This window comes from Paramormyrops kingsleyae, chromosome 24, assembly GCF_048594095.1.
Source record: "Paramormyrops kingsleyae isolate MSU_618 chromosome 24, PKINGS_0.4, whole genome shotgun sequence".
NCBI classification, from domain to species: domain Eukaryota; kingdom Metazoa; phylum Chordata; class Actinopteri; order Osteoglossiformes; family Mormyridae; genus Paramormyrops; species Paramormyrops kingsleyae.
The window spans coordinates 22,525,356-22,546,068 of NC_132820.1; positions in this window are offsets into that span (position 1 = coordinate 22,525,356).

Below are 20,713 nucleotides of genomic sequence, written 5' to 3' on the forward strand. Positions count from 1 at the left end.
TATATAGGATAAGTGTTGGATTATGTGTTCTCATCTCATATGTTTGTATTATTTCTGATTATTAAGTTTTTTCCACGATGTTGACAAAAAGGGTCTACTTTTTCTTTTCTGCGCATGTATAATGTGTGACACGATGTATGCTGCGTGTGGAGTGATTTCTTCTCTCTTTCTGTAAGTTTTTCATGACAGCAGACGTGTGTAGACGTGTGTCAAAATGTATGCTTTAAAACGAAAATGTAAATACTGAAAAGACGTAAAATAAAACACCAGTTTACAATATTAATCAGTTTATTGATTTACACAAATGAATGAAGAGAACATTTGGTTCATACATATGGAGGCAGAAAGCTCAACAATAAGGTTAAGATAGGTCAAGTTAAGATTGTATAACATAAAATAGCATATAAGTTAAGACTAAGACAGGATAACTTACCATAAGGTTAAGATAAGATTATATGATATAAGATACCATAGTATAAGAATGATAGGATTGTATCATGTATTTATAGGATTCCTATAAATGTTTGTATGAATGCTTACCATCTTTTTCAATCAGATTTATAAATGAGTTCCCCGATTAATCTGTTTACATGAAAACATCTTAATTGCATTAAGGCATGTAAACGTAGCCACCTAACAAAGATAAAGATAATGTTTATTGTCATTGTCACTTGGACAACGAAACTGAAAATGCAATTCAAGTCAATGTGAGGTATAAAAAGAGTAATAAAATATTACAAAATATACAAATTGCATTGAATACTGCATTGACTATACCGACTGCACTGAATAACCATACTGCACTGATTAAATATAAGAAATGAACTGTTATGTTTTGCATTTAACGCCATGATTGCTAGGGGTGTGGTCCTGGTCAAGACAATCTCCTGAACTCCAAACTGAATGTCAGAATGGGAAAGAAAGGTGATTTAAGCAATTTTGAGCGTGGCATGGTTGTTGGTGCCAGACGGGCCGGTCTGAGTATTTCACAATCTGCTCAGTTACTGGGATTTTCACGCACAACCATTTCTAGGGTTTACAAAGAATGGTGTGCAAAGGGAAAAACATCCAGTATGCGGCAGGCCTGTGGGCGAAAATGCCTTGTTGATGCTAGAGGTCAGAGGAGAATGGGACGACTGATTCAAGCTGATAGAAGAGCAACTTTGACTGAAATAACCACTCGTTACAACTGAGGTATGCAGCAAAGCATTTGTGAAGCCACAACACGCACGACCTTGAGGCGGATGGGCTACAACAGCAGAAGACCCCACCGGGTACCATTCATCTCCACTACAAATAGGAAAAGAGGCTACAATTTGTCCATCCCTTTATGACCACCATGTACCCATCCTCTGATGGCTACTTCCAGCAGGATAATGCACCATGTCACAAAGCTCGAATCATTTCAAATTGGTTTCTTGAACATGACAATGAGTTCACTGTACTTAAATGGCCCCCACAGTCACCAGATCTCAACCCAATAGAGCATCTTTGGGATGTGGTGGAACGGGAGCTTCGTGCCCTGGATGTGCATCCCACAAATCTCCATCAACTGCAAGATGCTATCCTATCAATATGGGCCAACATTTCTAAAGAATGCTTTCAGCACCTTGTTGAATCAGTGCCACGTAGAATTAAGGCAGTTCTGAAGGCGAAAGGGGGTCAAACACCGTATTAGTATGGTGTTCCTAATAATCCTTTAGGTGAGTGTATATATATATAATATTTATATTATAATATTATATTATTTAAGCTAATTTCCTAGATCCTTAAATTTGCAAGCAATCATTTGAAGAACATAAGAACATAAGAAATTTACAAACGAGAGGAGGCCATTCGGCCCATCAAGCTCGTTTGGGGAGACCTTAGCTAATAGCTCAGAGTTGTTAAAATCTTATCTAGCTCTGATTTAAAGGAACCCATGGTTTTAGCTTCCACTACAATAGCAGGAAGACTATTCCATACTCTGACTACACGCTGTGTAAAGAAATGCTTCCTCAAATTTGTTTTAAAATGTTCTCCCGCTAATTTCCACTTATGGCCACGAGTTCTAGTATTTAGACTAATATTGAAATAGTAATTTGGCTGAACAGCATCCAGACCCGTTAGAATCTTATAGACCTGAATCATATCCCCCCTTAGTCTCCTTTGCTCAAGGCTGAACAGATTCAGTTCCGCTAACCTCTCCTCATAAGACATTCCTCTAAGACCAGGAATCATTCTCGTAGCTCTTCGTTGCACCTTTTCTAAGGCAGCAATGTCCTTCTTGAGGTATGGTGACCAAACCTGCACACAGTATTCTAGGTGGGGTCTTACCAAGGAATTATATAAGTGTAACATCACCTCCCTTGACTTAAACTCCACACATCTAGAGATATAACCCAACATTCTGTTCGCCTTTTTTATTGCTTCCCCACATTGGCGAGAGTGGGACATGGAAGCATCAACATACATACCGAGATCTTTCTCGTAATCAGCTACCTTTATTTCAGTGGAACCCATAAAATATCTGTACTGTATATTTCTGCTCCCTGCATGGATTACCTTACATTTATCTGTGTTAAATTTCATCTGCCAAGTATCAGCCCATTCGCTAATTAAATCCAGATCCCGTTGAAGCCTCTCTGCTGCTAGATTAGTATCTGCTACCCCGCCCACCTTAGTGTCGTCTGCAAATTTAACCAGTTTACTGTATGTATTCGTGTCAATATCATTAATGTAAATTAGGAACAATAGTGGTCCTAAAATTGAACCCTGCGGTACCCCACTATAAACGGATGCCCACTGTGACATAGTGCCTCTAATAACTACTCGCTGCTTCCTATCAGTTAGCCAGTTTTTGATCCAAGCTGCCACAGTTCCTAAAATTCCTGCAGCTTTAAGCTTTAACAAGAGCCGTTTGTGGGGGACAACATCAAAGGCTTTCTGGAAATCTAAGTAAATCACATCATAGGCCTTTTTGTGATCAATTTCACTTGTAGCTTCCTCAAAGAACTCAAGCAGATTCGTTAAGCAGGATCTACCTCTCCTAAATCCATGTTGGCTATCCTTTATAATGTTATTTGCATCTAGGTAATCTACCATTTTCACTTGAATTATAGCTTCCATTATTTTTCCAGTAATGCTAGTTAAACTGATTGGCCTATAGTTTGCTGGATTACTTCTATCCCCTTTTTTGAATATGGGTGTTATATTAGCATGCTTCCAATCTGATGGTACCACACCCGCAGATAACGATTTCTGGAATATTAAAGTCAAAGGTTGGCTAATAATATCCCTCATCTCTTTCAAGACTAAAGGTAAGATGCCATCAGGCCCCTACGATTTATTTATTTTGAGTTTAGCTAGGCTTAGTATCACATCAACCTCAGTTATACATATATTGGTCATAGACGATGCTGTATTCGTATTAATAGGTGGTAAGTTACTTGTGTTCTCTATTGTGAACACCCTTGAAAAATTATCATTAAACTCGTTTACCATATCAATTTCGTTATCAATTATAAGGCCCTTACTATCCTGCAAATTAGTGATTTCAGCTTTTAGTGCTCTCTTGGAGTTAAAATATTGGAAGAAACCTTTACTGTCATGCTTAGCCTCCAATGCAATTTTTCTTTCTACATCCCTCTTTGATAGCCTAATGTCATTTTTTAACTCTGCCTGTAGACTTAGATACTCCTGCTTGATTTTGAAATCATTAGTTATTTTCCAGTTGTGGAACAGAGCCCTTTTCCTCCTGACTTTATTCTTAATTTCCTTAGTAAACCACCTTGGTTGCCGTTTCCTAGATTTAGTTTTGCTGGAAACAGGTATGAAGTCCTCTTGCACTTGCAACAATGTGCTTTTGAAAAATTCCCATGCCTCTTCAACTGTTTTGCTATTTAACTCTGTCCAGTTTACAGTTTCTAATTTCCGTCTCATACCATTAAAGTTAGCCTTCCTAACATTGTATACTTTTAATTTAGACTTTGCTCTTCGGACACTAAAATTAACCTCGAATTTAACCATGTTATGATCACTACCGTACAATGGGTCTAAAACCTCTAATTTTCCAATCCTATCCTGGTTATTACAAAAAACGAGATCAAGAAGGGCTTCTCCCCTGGTAGGAGTATTAACAAACTGAGTAAAAAAACAATCCTGTACTAATTCCACCATCTCAAGTTCATTTACAGAAGAGCCAGAGACTGTGTCCCACTGTATCCCAGGTAAATTAAAATCACCCATAACCACCACATCATTTTTATTACTCATAATCCTGATATCATCATATAATATTCTGCTTTCCTCTACAGCTACATTAGGTGCCCTATAACAAACCCCGACAATTAGGCCATTTGAATCTTTAGCATCAAGTTTGATCCATACAGCTTCTGAATTTTTATTTTTATCAGTGAGATCCCTTGCCTGCAAGTTTTCTTTTACGTATACTGCAACACCACCTCCCTTCTTGCCTATCCGGTCTCTACGGAACAACGTATAACCATCCATATTATATTCATCACCATCATTGTCACTCATCCATGTTTCAGTTATTCCTATAATGTCGTAATTGTCAGAAGAAATTAAAGCCTCTAAGTCATTAATTTTGTTTCTAATACTCCTAGCATTCAAATACAGACCACTAATGGTAGGCCTTTTACAGTGTCTACTTTTAATATTTATTTGGGCTTTCCGTCTCTCCCCACATAAATTCTTAACTGACCTCCCTGCCCACCCAGTCCCTAGTTTAAACATTCCTCAACTATTCTGCACATACGCCTCCCCAATACACTGGTTCCCCTATGGTTCAGATGCAACCCGTAAGAGAGAATGAACCTTTACTATGTGAGAAAGAGAAGTGCTCCTCCCTGCTTAATCAACTTAAAACACATAAAACATTCTCCTTCACCTTTCCCCTTATACTACAAGCCTTCCATTTCAGTTTAGCTGATTCTTAGCACAGCTGACTAGTAAATTTCTAGTCAGGCGAAAGGGGGTCAAACATCGTATTAGTATGGTGTTCCTAATAATCCTTTAGGTGAGTATATATGCATGATAACGTCATGTGTGCAAAATGTTTGTGCATATACAAGGAGGAAGCTTTTTTAGACATTTTAATGAATGGTCATTAGCGTCGATAGCTAGTTGATCACTTGTGTTGAGCCAAAAAACTTGCAGGCTCCATTTTTAGGGCCTATTCATTTTTATACTTTTAAAGGTCTTGCTGAGTGTAGAGCTGATATTGTGCTTGTCTCAGAGGCTTGAGAGTACAGCAAGGGAAGACGAAGTGTCTCCGGGACGACCACAGGCAACCTGGCACTGCCCGGGCAGATGAAAGAAGAAGGGCACAGAGCCAGGTTGGGTACCACAGCGCTATCCAGCCCATGGTTGACGATGGTCACATTCCACCAGAACCTCCCAACACTAACTCCCCGGGGAACTTCCAAGCAGCAGAGCAGATCCCAACAGCCGAGGATTAAAGGAAAGGAGAGATTCTGGCAGGAAGAAGATCTTGTGGCCAAAGTTTGGAAAACAGATGTATTACAAATGAAATATCACATTAAGCCTGGGTTATTTCACCATTTTTATTACAGGGAAATTTGTGAAACTCATATTTGAAATAAAAGTATGTGCTACAGCTTAATCATTTTTTCATACATTATTTTGTATTTTCAAAATGTCTTTATTGTAAACTGCACAGCATGTGCCGCTGTGAGCACTATCCCCCGTACAGGAACTATGAATAAGAAGCCTTTAACCTGGGCAGAAAATACATTGTTTTTTTTCCCCCTTGTCGTGTCCGGCAGTTTAGCAAGCAGGATGTTAGTCTGGGTGCTTTATTGTGCCAACACTTTTATTTTGCAAAGTGGAGCTTCGGATTTAAGCTCCTCTTGTTACTTGAGGTATACTCTTTATTAATCATTTTTATGTCATTGCGCCACAAAGCCGGAGCTGACAGGGGCGGTTAGTGGGAAAGAGATAGAGAGAGAAAGTGAGAAAGGAGAGAAAGGGGTAAGAGACAGAGGAAGTAGAAAAATAAATAAATACATAATAAAAATAAAATAAGGAGGGGGGTCAGAGAGAGAGACAGGGAAAGAGAAATAATACATAACAAACAGTAGAACAAAAAGGAAAGAGTGATAAAAGGACAGCTTCTGCATCTTGCTGTTTTACACCGTATCATCACACCAGCTGCTGTATCTGAAAGATAAGATCCAGGGACACACACAAACAGTATACACACAAAAAAACCAGTGGTACCGTTATGACATGGGAATATGCTTGTGCCAGTATCTGCTTCTGGAATTAAATACGTTAATACCAACGAAAGAAAATAAATATATATACATAAGCAGACCACCAGGAACACTGTCTAAATATCGCCGTACCCGTATCTGCATCTGAGAGGAGGGAGTGGAAGCCACACACCAACTTTCACACATACTCTCTCACACACACACACACCCAGACAAGGAGAAAGAGGGATAAAATGGGGGAAGAGAGCCCTAGACTCTCTTGTGTGTGTGTGTGTGTGTACATGTGTGCGTGCATGTCTATGTGTGTGTGCATTCTAAGTGTATGTGTGTTGATATGAAAGTGTGTGTATGTGTGTGCGTGTGCATATGTACGTGTATGTGTGTGTGTTTATGCATACGTGTATGTGTGTGTGTACGCATATGTGTATGTGTGTATGTTTGTGTGCTGTGAGTGTATGTATGAGTGTGCAGGTTAACATGGAATGATTCCCAGTGAGTGTGCGAGGCCACAACAACACCGCCCTGGGGCCCCCAGATGGCCGGGAGAGCTCCGACGGGTCATGGACCCAGCCGCCCCACAGCGGCCAGGTACCCGGGCCCCCCGCCACCGTATGGCTGCGCGCCCACCCCAGGAAGGCAGGGGGGGAGGCACCGGGTGCCCCCCACCGGCGAGCACGAGCCAGGAACCCCACGGCCACAGGCCCGGGGGCCGGCCACGCAGGCACGGACAGAGCCAGGAGCCCGGACCACCCGCACACCCCGCGGGGGCCCCGCCAGCCCCGGGGAGACCCGCCCCCCCCCCATTGTTTTTAAGTCGGTCTTAATGAAATAGTACCAGTTTCAGAGGGCATTAAGTTGAAAAATACACAGTGAAATATCTAATAATAATAATAATATCTGAACATTCAAACACAGCATACAACTCAGTTTGCAAATTTAAATTTTATTTTAAAGAACTGTGTAATTTCAGAGCCAAATGCCGTGTGCCCACAAATATTTGAATTATTATTGTTTATTATAAATGCCAAATACATTCCTGGAGCCTTCGATTTAGCATACACAGTGCCCTCTACAGGATCCTGTCGAAACAGCATCTGCTTCAACCTCGTTCACGAAATATGCGTTTTTTTCACAAAACGTTTTTCTTTATAAATCCCAAAATCTTCCTATAAATGTTTGTATGAATGCTTACCATCTTTTTCAATCAGATTTATAAATGAGTTCCCCGATTAATCTGTTTACATGAAAACATCTTAATTGCATTAAGGCATGTAAACGTAGCCACCTAACAAAGATAAAGATAATGTTTATTGTCATTGTCACTTGGACAACGAAACTGAAAATGCAATTCAAGTCAATGTGAGGTATAAAAAGAGTAATAAAATATTACAAAATATACAAATTGCATTGAATACTGCATTGACTATACCGACTGCACTGAATAACCATACTGCACTGATTAAATATAAGAAATGAACTGTTATGTTTTGCATTTAGCGCCATGATTGCTTTGGGGAAAAAACAGTTTTTCAGGCGATTTGTCCTGGTTTTCATGGCTCTGTATCTCTTGCCTGATGGCAAAAGCTGAAAGAGACAGTGAGGTGATGAATCCTGTGAAATGTCCAAAGCTTTTTTCCGGCATCGGGAGGTGTAGATCTGTTCCAGGGAGGGGAGAGGGCAGCCAATCGTTTTCTCCGCTGCCCTGATGACCCTGTGGAGAGCTCTCATGTCTGAGGAAGTGCAGCTGCCGTACCACTCTCCATGGAACAGTGATAAAAGGCATGGAGCAGATTTCTGGGGAGACGGTTCTTTCTGAGGATTCTCAGAAAAAACAGTCTCTACTGCGCTTCTTCAGCAACTCCTTAGTGTTCTTAGGTAACTTGGTGACTTAGCAAACTGCATGTTCCTCATCTCCTCTGTATGGACCTTAGAGCTGTAGGGAACTTGTAAATTCTAAAGGGTTCACAAACTTCTAAGCACCATTGTTGTTTTATTGTATGCATGACCATTGGCTAAGATATGTGATCATTGTTTGGCTGTAGTGGAGGCTGACTGATATTCTGCAAAGTACTCAATTTCAGTAAATCTGCAGAGTGTCCTGCTGAGTGATTATAAGGGGATTGAATAATGTTTATTGCATCTGTATTCCACAGACGGCTATGAAGAGGGCAGGAGGAAGGCCAAAGAGGCAGAGACGATGTCTGACCTCCAGTCTGAAGCAGAGGTGTCTAGGCAAAGGCCACCAAGGTGTATAAGGTATGTCAGTTTGTGTCACATCACTATTACTTTTCCCGTTCACACGCTGTTTAAAGTCTTGTTTTCTATTAAACTTCACTGAATTGAATTGGTACGGGTCGAGGTTTGCCTTTTATTTAACACAGTTTTCCATTCAAGGTTCAAGGTCACTTTATTGTCATCAGCAGCTTCATACATGTACAAAGAGTGATGAAACAATGTTTCTCCATGGACCCAGTACAACATATAGTAACATATAGTAACACTTAACATCACAGTAACAGGACGTGCAAGGTGCACACAGGCAGTAAATAAATAGTGCAGAGATATAAACTTCGTAAGTAAGTGCAGTTGCTCATGTTTGTAACCCCGCAACTGCACCACCTTTTGCAGTAATCACTGCCAACAAGCAATCTCTGTACTTCACCATGAGACGTCTGCATTTGCCAAAAGGTAGTTTGGCTCACTCCTCCTGAGCAAACTGCTCAAGCTGTCTTAGGTTTGAAGGGTGGCGTTTCCACTGCAATTGTTAGATTTTTCCATAGATGGTAAATATGATTAAGATCTGGGCTCATAGAGGGCCATTTAACAATTGTCCAATGTTTTTTTCTCAGCCATTCCTGAGTGCTTTTAGCTGTATGTTTTGGGTCATTATCCTGTTGGAGGACCCATGACCTGTGACTGAGGCTGAGCTTTCTGACACTGGGCAGTATGTTTCACTCCAGGATGCCTTGGTAGTCTAGAGACTTCATTGTGCCCTGAACAGATTCAAGGTTCCCTGTGCCAGATGCAGCAAAGCAGCCCCAGAACAAAACCGAGCTCCTCCATGTTACACAGTAGGTATGGTGTTCTTTTCTTCTAAAGCTTCATCTTGCTTCTGTAAACAGAGCTGATGTGACTGGCCAAAAAGCTCCAATTTTGTCTCACCAGTCCAAAGGACATTCTCCCAGAAACTTTGGGGCTTGTCAAAATGCATTTTGCTGAATTCCACTCTAGCTTTTTCATGTTTCTCTATTAATAGTGGAGTCCTCCTGGATTCTCTTCCACGGAACCCATTATTGTTCAAAAGGCGACGGATGGTGCGATCAGTAAGTGACGTACCTTGATCTTGGAGCTCAGTTTGAATGGTTTTGAATGCTTTCCATGGCTCTTTCTACCATCCGCACTATCCTTCTGATCAACCTGGGTTGCATTTCCTCACAGTTTTGTGCAATGACCTCATGCTGCCATCTTGGGGCATTGCCAGTCTTAATGCATTGTCAGTCTTAGTGCATTGTCAGTCTTGGTGCATTGCCAGTCTTGGTGCATTGTCAGTCTTAGTGCATTGCCAGTCTTGGTGCATTGTCAGTCTTGGTGCATTTTCAGTGATATTTTTTTTTCTTTGTTTTAACTGCACATTCTGTAGTACATTATAAATGAAAACAGCATCCCCCATTTATGTGGCGCAGATCCTGTGAATAAGAAGCTGTCAGCCCTGTGTACATACCCTGTACATTTCCTGGGCTCCCATATTAATCATAAACTTCAGATTTTTTATTTATTTTTTTTGGGGGGGAGGGGCATTTGGTACCTGTTGACAGGACTCACACACACACAGTCATTCACATACACACACATCCGTCCATATTAACATTAGATTGTACTCATTTTAATCTAATTGTGGAATGCAGGCCTTAAATGATTCATATTATTTCAATAAGGCCTCCCTTTAGGGGTATAGTCCATGCTTTTACGTTTGTGTAAATCAAACCAAACAAAGGACACGGCCGCATGACCCCGCGGCGCCGAACAAAGAAGCACTGTGGGACATACGGCGGCGTCCGAAACAGACTGAGGAAACGAGCACATCGCCCGCCACTGCCCAGAGTCCCGCTCGCAAACGTCCAGTCTAAACTAGGTGACCTAAGAGCGAGGTTGGGGTTCCAGCGCGATGCAAGAAACTGCAATATACCATGTTTCACGGAAACGTGGCTGACCCCCCTGGTACTGGATCTAGTGGTGACTCCGTCGGACTCTTTCTCTCTTTTTCCTGTTTCATAACTGCTTGCTGTTGGTCATTTAGTACTTGCTCTTTGTCTATGAAACTATGTCATAAATAAAAAGGACATTTAATCGAAATATTACATGCTGATTTTTTTCCTGGTTAAATAAAATCAATACAGCAGATTCTTTTATACACACACGACTGCTTTTTTTGTAACTTAATTATGCCATCTAACACGATAGGTTCTCTGTCATAAGAATATTCCAATATGTTGGTTGAGATTATTTAAGCGGTACATCAACAATCCTTGTGGGGGAAATTAATGATAATTAAACTTTGACAAACAAGGGCATAGCTGAAAAATCAGTACACTGCTAGTGAGTTACTGGCAATATAGCATAGAAATTTACTAGTCAGTTGTGCTAAGAATCAGCTAAACTGAAATGGAAGGCTTGTAGTATAAGGGAGAAGGTGAAGGAGAATGTTTTATGTGTTTTAAGTTGATTAAGCAGGGAGGAGCACTTCTCTTTCTCACATAGTAAAGGTTCATTCTCTCTTCAAATGATTGCTTGCAAATTTAAGGATCTAGGAAATTAGCTTAGTCTACTGTTGCAATGATATACAGCTGCAGACTCTTAATGGCCTTAAAGAGCAATTCAGTGAGACTGAAGTCCTGAGAGGTGTTCTCAAAGTCATTAAATCAGGAAACTTCATAGACATGCTAGTACACAAGGATAAGCTTAAAGGCTTTTTACAGTCCCATTTAGGGGGGCGAAGTAACACGGAACTATTCCAAGAGCTCATGTGCGCAAATCAGAGTGACAATGAAACACCACAACAGTTTTTGTACCGAGTCATAGGCCTCAAACAAAAGATCCTATTTGCTTCTAAATATGCTGGCACTGAATTGAAATACCATGTGACCACAGTCCAAGACATTTTCCTCCACACAGTATACCAGGGCCTCAGCCATAAGCATGATGACATACGTCGAGAACTTAAACCACTGCTTTCAGACAGCAATGTGTCTGATGAGACAATCCTAAAACAAATGATGAGGATAACAAACACTGAGAATGAAAGACAAAGACGCCTAGGGACAGTTGTGTGGCAGAGACCTGTAAATGTGCAGAGAGCGCAGCTTGAAGTTGCAGCAGTGCAAAACAACAGTACAAAGAAACATGGTTCAGATCAAGAGCCCAAAGCTGAAGTGCTCCAACAGTTAACTGAGAGAGTGGAGGAGTTAATGAAGAAAGTTGAACAACTGCAACAGCCATTGCAGACCCAACAGCCACGGTCTTGCCACAACTGCCCAGGTAAAGTAGACCAACAGAAAGCCAAATCTTACAGCTGTGCTAAATGCCTTGAACTAAACCACCCAGGTTGCACGCATTGCTTTTACAGTGGTGAAGAGGGCCACAGGGCAGTGGGTTGTCTGAAGAAACCCAAGTGTCAGGAAAACGTGAGCTGATTTCTGCTGTGGGACAGGCAGTGACCGGGCTTCACCTTCAGTCCCAATTGTGCCCACCTCACACTACTGAGTGCGACACAGAGGGCTCAGACACCAATAAGACTAAGCCAGCTATAATGAAACATAGGCCAAAAGACCACAATGAGCAAGCATTTCCCCAATCCCCTCTTCTCATACCCAGTCAAATGAGTAGGCGCCTGGTTAAGTTTATAGGTGCCAAGGCTCTTGCACGATGTAACCTCAGTGGGTTGACAGTCGATGCACTGCTAGATGCAGGAGCTCAACTGAGTATGATCAACAGAGGTTGGAAGGAGAGGTACCTACCAGACGCCCCGGTGAGGCCTCTCAGTGAAATATGTGATGATAAGGAAGAGCTGGAGGTCCATGCTGTAAATGGAGACTTTCTTCCTTTTGATGGCTAGGTCCTGATCACGGTCAGCTTGAGCGCTAATGGCAGCTTCAGCGAGCCCATCACAGTGCCTTTTCTTGTCTGCAGTGTTCCGCTTGATCACCCACTACTTGGGTTTAATTTGCTAGAGGAAGTGGTTTAGAGTCAGCCAGGGGAACTTGTCCCAGCCCTTACCATGCTTCTCTCTGATGCAATGTCAATGCCCTCTGAGAAGCCTGAGCTGTTAGTGAGCTTCATTCATGCTGGCAAATCCTCCAGACATCAGGGGCGTCACATAATGCTATGTCATCCAATCTTAGTTTAACATTATCTTAACGTATCCTATCTTAATCTTATCTTATCCTAAGTACTTGTGAGATCTCTCACCTAATTATTTGCAGGTTCTATGAAAAACCATTTACATCACACAGATAGCCCATCTCCACAGCCATCTCTAGGACCCTGGGGATGGCACTCAGCTGGTCCAGCGCATCACTAGGAAATATCACCTCAACTTCATCAACCCAATTCTCACCATACAAGTAGTGAGCCTCTGAGTTTTGAGTCCTCCCCTACTTGCAGATGTAAATTGCATTTAAAAATTCATTCCAAAACTGAATACACCAGTGATAAGTAAAACACTTGGCCTCATAGGTCATTTTAGGGCAATTGCTTAGATAATAGTCATGCAACTTATTGAATCTTTCCATTTTTTCAAAAACAACAGTAGGGGACATAAATGGGGGTGTCGGACCCGTAACCAGCTGAGATGAGGGGGCTGCAGCCTGTGCTGGAACCTGATGCAGAGAGGTGGGCTGGAGCTGAAGATGGATGTGGGGCTGGACTTACAGGTGAGAGTATGCGTAGTGACGGAGGAGGAGAGTGTAAAAAAAGATGGAGATGGAGAGGAGACAAAAGAGGATGGGACTGGTGACGGAACTAAGAAGTGGAGGAGAAGGCGGGTGAGCAGGGCTCAGGTTCTGACACTGATGGAGTGCGACACAGGATTGATTGATTGATTGATTGATTCCCTTTTTTGCTGTTGCAATTCACCATGTCACTAGTCACAAGTACCAGCGAAAAGCAGGCCATCAACCCGACCATACATACACAAACATTATAGGGGGGCAGACAGGTCAGGAAGACAGCGGACTGTAGGAAAACTCAGAGAAACAGATTACGTGAGGAGAGTGGAGGTGAATAAAAAAAACAGCCCCCAGACTGTACTCCAGTAGGAAGTACAATATAGGAACAGAAAAAAAAAACACCTCAGCAATAAGCACATAGTCACCACATCTCACAACACTAAAGTCGAGACTTGCAACAGGGGAGGGGAATGGGGAGGTGGAGGTAGTCCAGCATAGACAAACAGCCGTCCGTTCCTGCAGCCAAACGGTGCTGTACAAGGACCCGTTCGTTCACGCTGGGGGTATGAAGCGGCGAAGGCGTGGGATGGGGGTAGGGTGTCCTTGTGGTTGGGGGAGAGGAATGCAAGAGAGTCTCACTGCCTTGTTCTTCAGGGGGAGTTGTTGAGCTCAGCAGAGGCCTTGGCCAAGGCCCGTGCTGATTAGGGGGGAGCCAAAAGCAGATAGAATGGGGTTGTTTGGGTTTTCAGGCGAGAAACTGTAATTTTGCAGTTCCTCTAATGTCCATGCTGGTCTCCGCCATCCAAAATCCTTTGCAGAGCCGTGAGCCTCTCCATGATGTTATCAAATCTGCGGTCCATAGTCACGGTGATGTTATTAAATCTGCGGTCGTTAGACACAGTGATGTTATCCAGTTTGCGATCTATAGCCATAGTCTGGGCGCCAACAGCTCTGCCAAGTCCGTCAATCATCCCGGCCAGCCTAGTTGGGCTTTGAGCGGCTGTCACCGTTTTCTTCAATTTCCGATAAGTCAGGGCAATGCCTAATCCAATCAGCATCAGACCTGTAATCATGGTTCCGAATAGGTAAATGTCTTCGATGTCCTCCACGGAAAGAGCTGCCAGACACACGACCCTCCACTTCTCCCATCCGTCCATCGTGTAGCCAGCTGCGTATGTTCCTGCAGAACAGTCAGGTTCCCCTGAACCTGGGCTTCTCGTCGAGAAGATGGTGTCAATTGCGTTGAGAGACCAGTTGATCAAATCCATAATTTCCTTAGTTTTGAAGAGCAGGGCTGAGAGAGTCTCTCAAGTATAGACAGTAAGACAGTAGACTAGACGAGACGAGAGAAGCAAAGCAGGGAAGATAAGGGGAGGGAGAGGGAGAGAAGTGCGTCCGCCTCCGATGAGAGCTCAGTGAAGGATGGTTGCAACCTCGTCGTCACTCTGGGTGAGATCCTCACACGGGATCTTCTCACCCACCTAGGTTGAGTTGAAGGGGTTTACCAATTTGCTGTTACGGAAGCGTAGTAGACTCTGTAAATTTTTTGTAAATGGTCCCTTTTGTTTTTTACACCTCTTTCCACGTCCTGACCGGCCTTCCGCTGTATTTCTACGGCATCCTGAGCCCTGCTGACCCCTGCTGGTTGCCACCGGGGTGGGAGTAGATGCAGTGGCGGCAGACATGGTCATGGAGCTGGCTGCCGGCGGCCCAGTGCGGCATTTCCTCTGACGGCCTCCACTACTGGTACTGGTTCGTCCTTTGGGATTAAAAAGACAGGGGACAGCACATTTAATTAGACTGAATCCTTATGTCACTCTACAACAAAACTACATCACACACATCACAGATATCACACTTGGCAGTCAGTATTGCACATTGAGAAAAATTCTGTCGTCTTATTGGATACAGGAAATATAGGCTTTGGAGACTTATGCGCTGGTCTTGAATTGGGCCGCCTGCGTTTCAACAGGGGAACTTGACCTATAAAAACACGACAGTTGGTGCACAGATTCCCTGATATGCAGAACAACAGCGAAAAACAACGCTGGAAAGGTTCATGTGCACCAAATATAGCAGCCTGCTCAATCCAAATGCTGACATCAGGAACTGACTATTAAGTAAAATCATTTATATATCTTTCAATTTCCATAAATTGCATTATTAGTATTAGGGATTGCATCTTCACTCTCAAGTTATCGAAACTAGGATTTCTGCTTTTTCTTTTTTTTTTTTTGTGATCAAATTTTAATTGGAGATTTTATAACAAAGAACAAGACGGAACAGAACAAAACACACTCGACCCCCCCCCCCCCCCCAATACACTCTGAGACAGCACCTCAAAGGAAAAGAGACAAAGGACCAACAGTGGTCACCGGCAGCACCCAGCCCCAAAGAGTGCAGCTAAAAACTGAGGAGAAAAGAAATAACATACTTAAATCAGTAAGAAATGTCAAAATTAGGAAAGTAAAAATCAAAACAAAAAACAAGGAATACGGCCTCAGGACGTGACCCACAGCCAGTCCTTTACCAGCTGCACGTCATGGAGCCAGCTCTGGATCGTAGAACCAGACGAGTTGTTAATCCAGGCTGCAGAGAGTTCCAGCAGAAGCAGATCAAGGAAGGTGGACTTCCAAACAGTGGGAATGGCATGATCAGGAGACTTCCAGACAGTGGGAATGGCACGATCAGGAGACTTCCAGACAGTGGGAATGGCACGATCAGGAGACTTCCAGACAGTGGGAATGGCACGATCAGGAGAAACAGGTGAAAGGACAGAGCAAATCTGCACAGCGGGTGAAGAGGAAGAAGCAAGGAAAAAGAGATATTACAGGCCCTAAGCATGGACCTCAGCTGGAGGTAGAAAAAGTATGAGGAAGAAGGAAGATCGAATGTGACCTTAACCCCAAAGGACGAACCAGCACCAGTGGTGGAGGCCGTCGGAGGAAATGCCGCACTGGGCCGGCGGCACCCAGCTCCATCACCGTGTCTGCCGCCACTGCGTCTACTCCCTCCCCGGTGGCAACCAGCAGGGGTCAGCAGGGCTCAGGACGCCGTAGAAATACAATTCAATTCAATTCAATTCAAAAAACTTTATTTGTCCCCGAGGGGCAATTTAAAAGGCACAGAGGAGCAACGCACACAAATAACAGTAGTAACACAACAAATGACACACACACATAATGAACTATGAACAAAATAAATAAAGCTTAAAGTACAGAGGCAATAAGATGCATGATGATGAAAGTGGGGAAAAAAAAGAGAGAGATGAGATGAGAGATCAGAGGAGGTCTGGATTGTAGGGGGAGGGGAGGTGGGAGTGTGAGGTGATAATGGTGGGTTTGGGGGGGTGTCAGGAATTCAAAAGAAGGACAGCTTTAGGAACAAAGGTGGCCCTCCTCCTCTGTGTCCTGCAACCGGGACATCGGAGCCGACGTTTGGAGGGGAGCCACTCAAAGGCAGAGTTCAGCGGGTGTGATGGGTCTTTAATGATTTTGAGTGCTAGCCTGTGTGTCTGCTGGTCGCAGATGTGTGATATGGATCTCAAGGGCAGACCAATAATCTTAGAGCACATGCTGACAGTGCTCTGTAGCCGATTTCTGTGCTGCATGCTGGTGGAATGGAACCAGCAGATGATGGAGAATGAGATGACATTCTCTATGAAGGAGTAGTAAAAGGACCGTAAAATGTCTTTCCTGACTCCAAAGGAATTGAGCTTCCTAAGGAGGTATTGCCGCTGATGACACTTCCTAAGAATCTCCTCTGTGTTGGAGGAGAATTTCAGCAGATGGTCAAAGATGGTGGCCAGATATTTATACTCCTGGACTAGCTCTACTGGTTTACCATGGATGAAGGTGGTAACTGCTGCAGCCAGGTCTCTCTGCTTGTTGGAGTAAGTCACGTTTAGTTCCAGACATGAGGTGTCACACCAGCCCACAAACTTCTGCAGAGCGTGACCATGGTTGTGTGAGGGGCCTGACAGCAGAGTCAGGAGGATGGAGTCATCAGCGTACTTCACCAGATGGCAGTTGGGCTGTGTGTTTCTGCAGTCATCCGTGTATAAGATGAAGAGCAGAGGAGACAGCACGCATCCTTGTGGTGACCCGGTAGAGGTATAACGGAGGTCAGAGAGAGTATTGTTTACCTCTGTGATCTGTTGGTCAGAAAGTCCAATATCCACAGGATTAACTGGTTGTCCAGATGAAAGTTGAGGGAGAGTTTAGTAGCCAGGATGTGGGGTTGCAGAGTGTTGAATGCTGAGGAAAAGTCGGCAAACAAGAGTCTAACTGATGAGTTAGGCTGCTCCAGATGTTTATGCATGGTGTCTATAATGAATGATTTTGCGTCGTCAACACCTCTGTCTGTGCGATATGCAAACTGAAGCGGGTCCATATAGGGGTTAGTTGTTCTGATGATGTGGTGTTTTACGACCCTTTCCATGGCTTTCATCACTAGAGAGGTGAGAGCCACGGGCCGAAGATCATTCAGAACTTTGGTTATACTTTTTTTAGGAATGGGGATGACTGTGGAATGTTTCCAGAGGCGGGGTACTATGCCGCTGTCCATAGAGTTCTGGAACAAGGTCCGGAATACGCCACCTAGTTGCTGAGCACAATGCCGCAGGACTCCACTGCAGATGTGGTCTGGGCCGGGTGCACTTCTCTCTCTAGTCATCTTAAGGGCATTCACTACGTCCAGAGTGTTGAAGATGAGTGCGGAGTTGTCTGATTTAAGTGAGGATCTTAAACTCTGGAGCTGAGTGGAGTTGTCTGACTCAAACCTGGTGTAAAAGGAGTTGAGGTCATCAGGGAGTGATGTGTCGCTGCTGCCCTCAACGTGGATGGTTCTGGGACTGGAGACAGCTGTGTTCACAGTGGCCATGGTTTTCAGTCCCTGCCAAGCAGAGCGGAGGTTCCCCTCTGAAAAATTCTGCTCCACTTTGTCTTTGTATTTCAGTTTTGCCATTTTAATTGCTAGTTTGACTTCTCTGTTGATTTCCTTCTTGTCTGATTCAGAGCCAGTAAAGAAAATCCTTTTCTTTTTGTTTAGTATTTCCTTGAGCTCTTTGGTGATCCAAGGTTTATTGTTGGCAAAGATGGTGACTGTTTTTGATGGGATGATATTGTCAACGCAGAAGGAGATGTATGATGAGACTGTGTCTACCTGCTCATGTATATTGTTGGAAGAAAGAAGATTGTCCCAGTCTGTAGATTCAAAGCATCCTTGTAGAGTTTGGATGCTTTCTGCTTTCTGCTGTCCACTGTTTGATGTTTGTAACAACCTTCTTTGCCCTTTTGATGATTGGCGTGTATGCTGGGGCGAGCAGGATTGTATGACGATCAGCCAAGCTGAGAGGGGGGAGGGGAAGAGATCTGTATGCATCCTGGACTGAACCATAGCATTTGTCCAGAATCTTCCCCATGCGGGTGGTACATGTGACGTACTGATGGAATCCTTTGAGGGACTTGTCAAGCGAACAGTGATTGAAATCTCCCAAAACGAGTTTGGGGGAGTCCGGTGATAACTGTTCAAATTTATTTAGAGTGTTGATGATGTGCTCCGTAGCAGTGGCGGCGTTGGCTTTGGGGTGGATGTAGACCAAAATGAGGAAAAGTTGTGGAAATTCTCTGGGGAGATAGAAAGGGCCAGGAGCTCGATGTCTGTGGAGCACCAGCGTGAATTAATATAGAGACACACGCCTCCTCCAAGATGTTTACCGGAGAGCACACTGACGCGGTCCAGATGTACCGGGGGGGTGAAGCCATCAATGTGTAGCATGTCATCGTTGTCGCTCTCATTTAACCATGTTTCCGTAAATGCCAGGATAGAAGCAGTTCTGTATTCATGCATATGGTTAACGCTAGCTTGCAGCTCATCCGTTTTTTTGCGGAGAGAGCGAACGTTAGCCAGGATGATGGACGGAAGCGCTCGCTGTTTAAAGGTCTCCCTTTTAAGCCTGGCTTTAACGCCACCCTTTTTCTTCCCTCTTCTGGTTACCTTTTTGTGTGTGAATTTATGCTGGCTGGAGGAGTTCACGCGGAGAATTTCCTCTGGAAAGCTGACCGTGTCTGTGGAGTGTTGAGTCTGTAGTCCAAGCTGAATTAAGCGATCTCTGTGCTAGATGAGCCGCGATCCGTCGGGAGGGTTGTGTCCAGTAAAAGACGCACACTCACAGATAAGCAGCCAATGCGTACATGCAATTGTCCAAAAAAATGCACAAATCTCACAGATATTCATGCTGGGGTATGTTCCGGGAATAATAATAATAAATAAAATAACAATTAAAAGAATAAATAAATAAAAATTGTGTCCGGAGTAACAAGCAGCCACGATTAGAACAAAGAGACAGCGCAAAGCGAGCGCGTCTAGAGCGCTCCGTGAGTATTGAGGAAAAAAGTATGGAAAAATAAGAGAGAAACTCAAAAAAAGAAGCAGCTCCGTTAAAAGTGCAAAGCAGTTTGTGCAAGACTGTACCGAAGCACGCAGAAAAACAAAAACAAACCAACAAGAACGATAAAATACGATACACACGTCGCTCCTCAAACCAGCCGGTCGACCGCACGAGCAGCGACCCGGAATTCATTCGGCGGGAGGCCGGTCAGGACGTAGAAATTGGTGTAAAAAACAAAAGGGGCCATTTACAAAAAATTTACAGAATCTAGTACGCTTCAGTAACAGCAAATTGGCAAACCCCTTTGACTCAACCCAAGTGGGTGAGAAGATCCCGTGTGAGGATCTCACCCAGAGTGACGACGAGGTTGCAACCATCCTGTGTCGCACTCCATCAGTGTCAGAGCCTGAGCCTGAGCCCTGCTCACCGGCCTTTGTGGGATTAAATAGAATTATAAATAACATACAATGAATAGAGGAAAAAGAGAATATAGCTTAAAGCAGGGCATGATGAAAAGGGGGGGGGGTTCATTCTAAAAAATGCAGTTAACTGAAACAACAACTGACTGGCGCGCCAGCAAGGCAAGGCTACCTAATCGGAACAGATAGGGGGGGCGACAGAGAATATCAGCGGCCCCTACTTATCTTTTAGCCTTCCAGAAGGACAACTACGAGCCGGCTAGAGTCACACATGTGGTTGTCAAGTAGACGGAAGGTACTGAGAAAGGGGGGGGAGATGCCCATAGGGCTTTAAAAGGGATACAGCTGATACATATGGCAGAGCCTCCTCCTGTACATGCTGAATGCATGTCAGACGGCCGCTCCCGGATTGCAATCTGTCAGACAATAAACCGGTGATTTGCAACTTCTCCCCGTGTCAGCTGTGAATCTCTTCTCATCCACGAACCCGGTGGAGACGCCGTGCTCCAACACCTTCTCCTCCACTTCTTTCTTAGTTCCGTCACCCATCCCATCCTCTTTTGTCTCCTCTCCATCTCCATCTTTTTTTACAGACTCTCCTCCTCCGTCACCACACGTAGTCTCACCTGTAAGCCCAGCCCCACATCCATCTTCAGCTCCGGACATGGTTCATCCCACCCCTCCGTATCAGGTTCCAGCGCACCCCTCATCTCAGCTGGT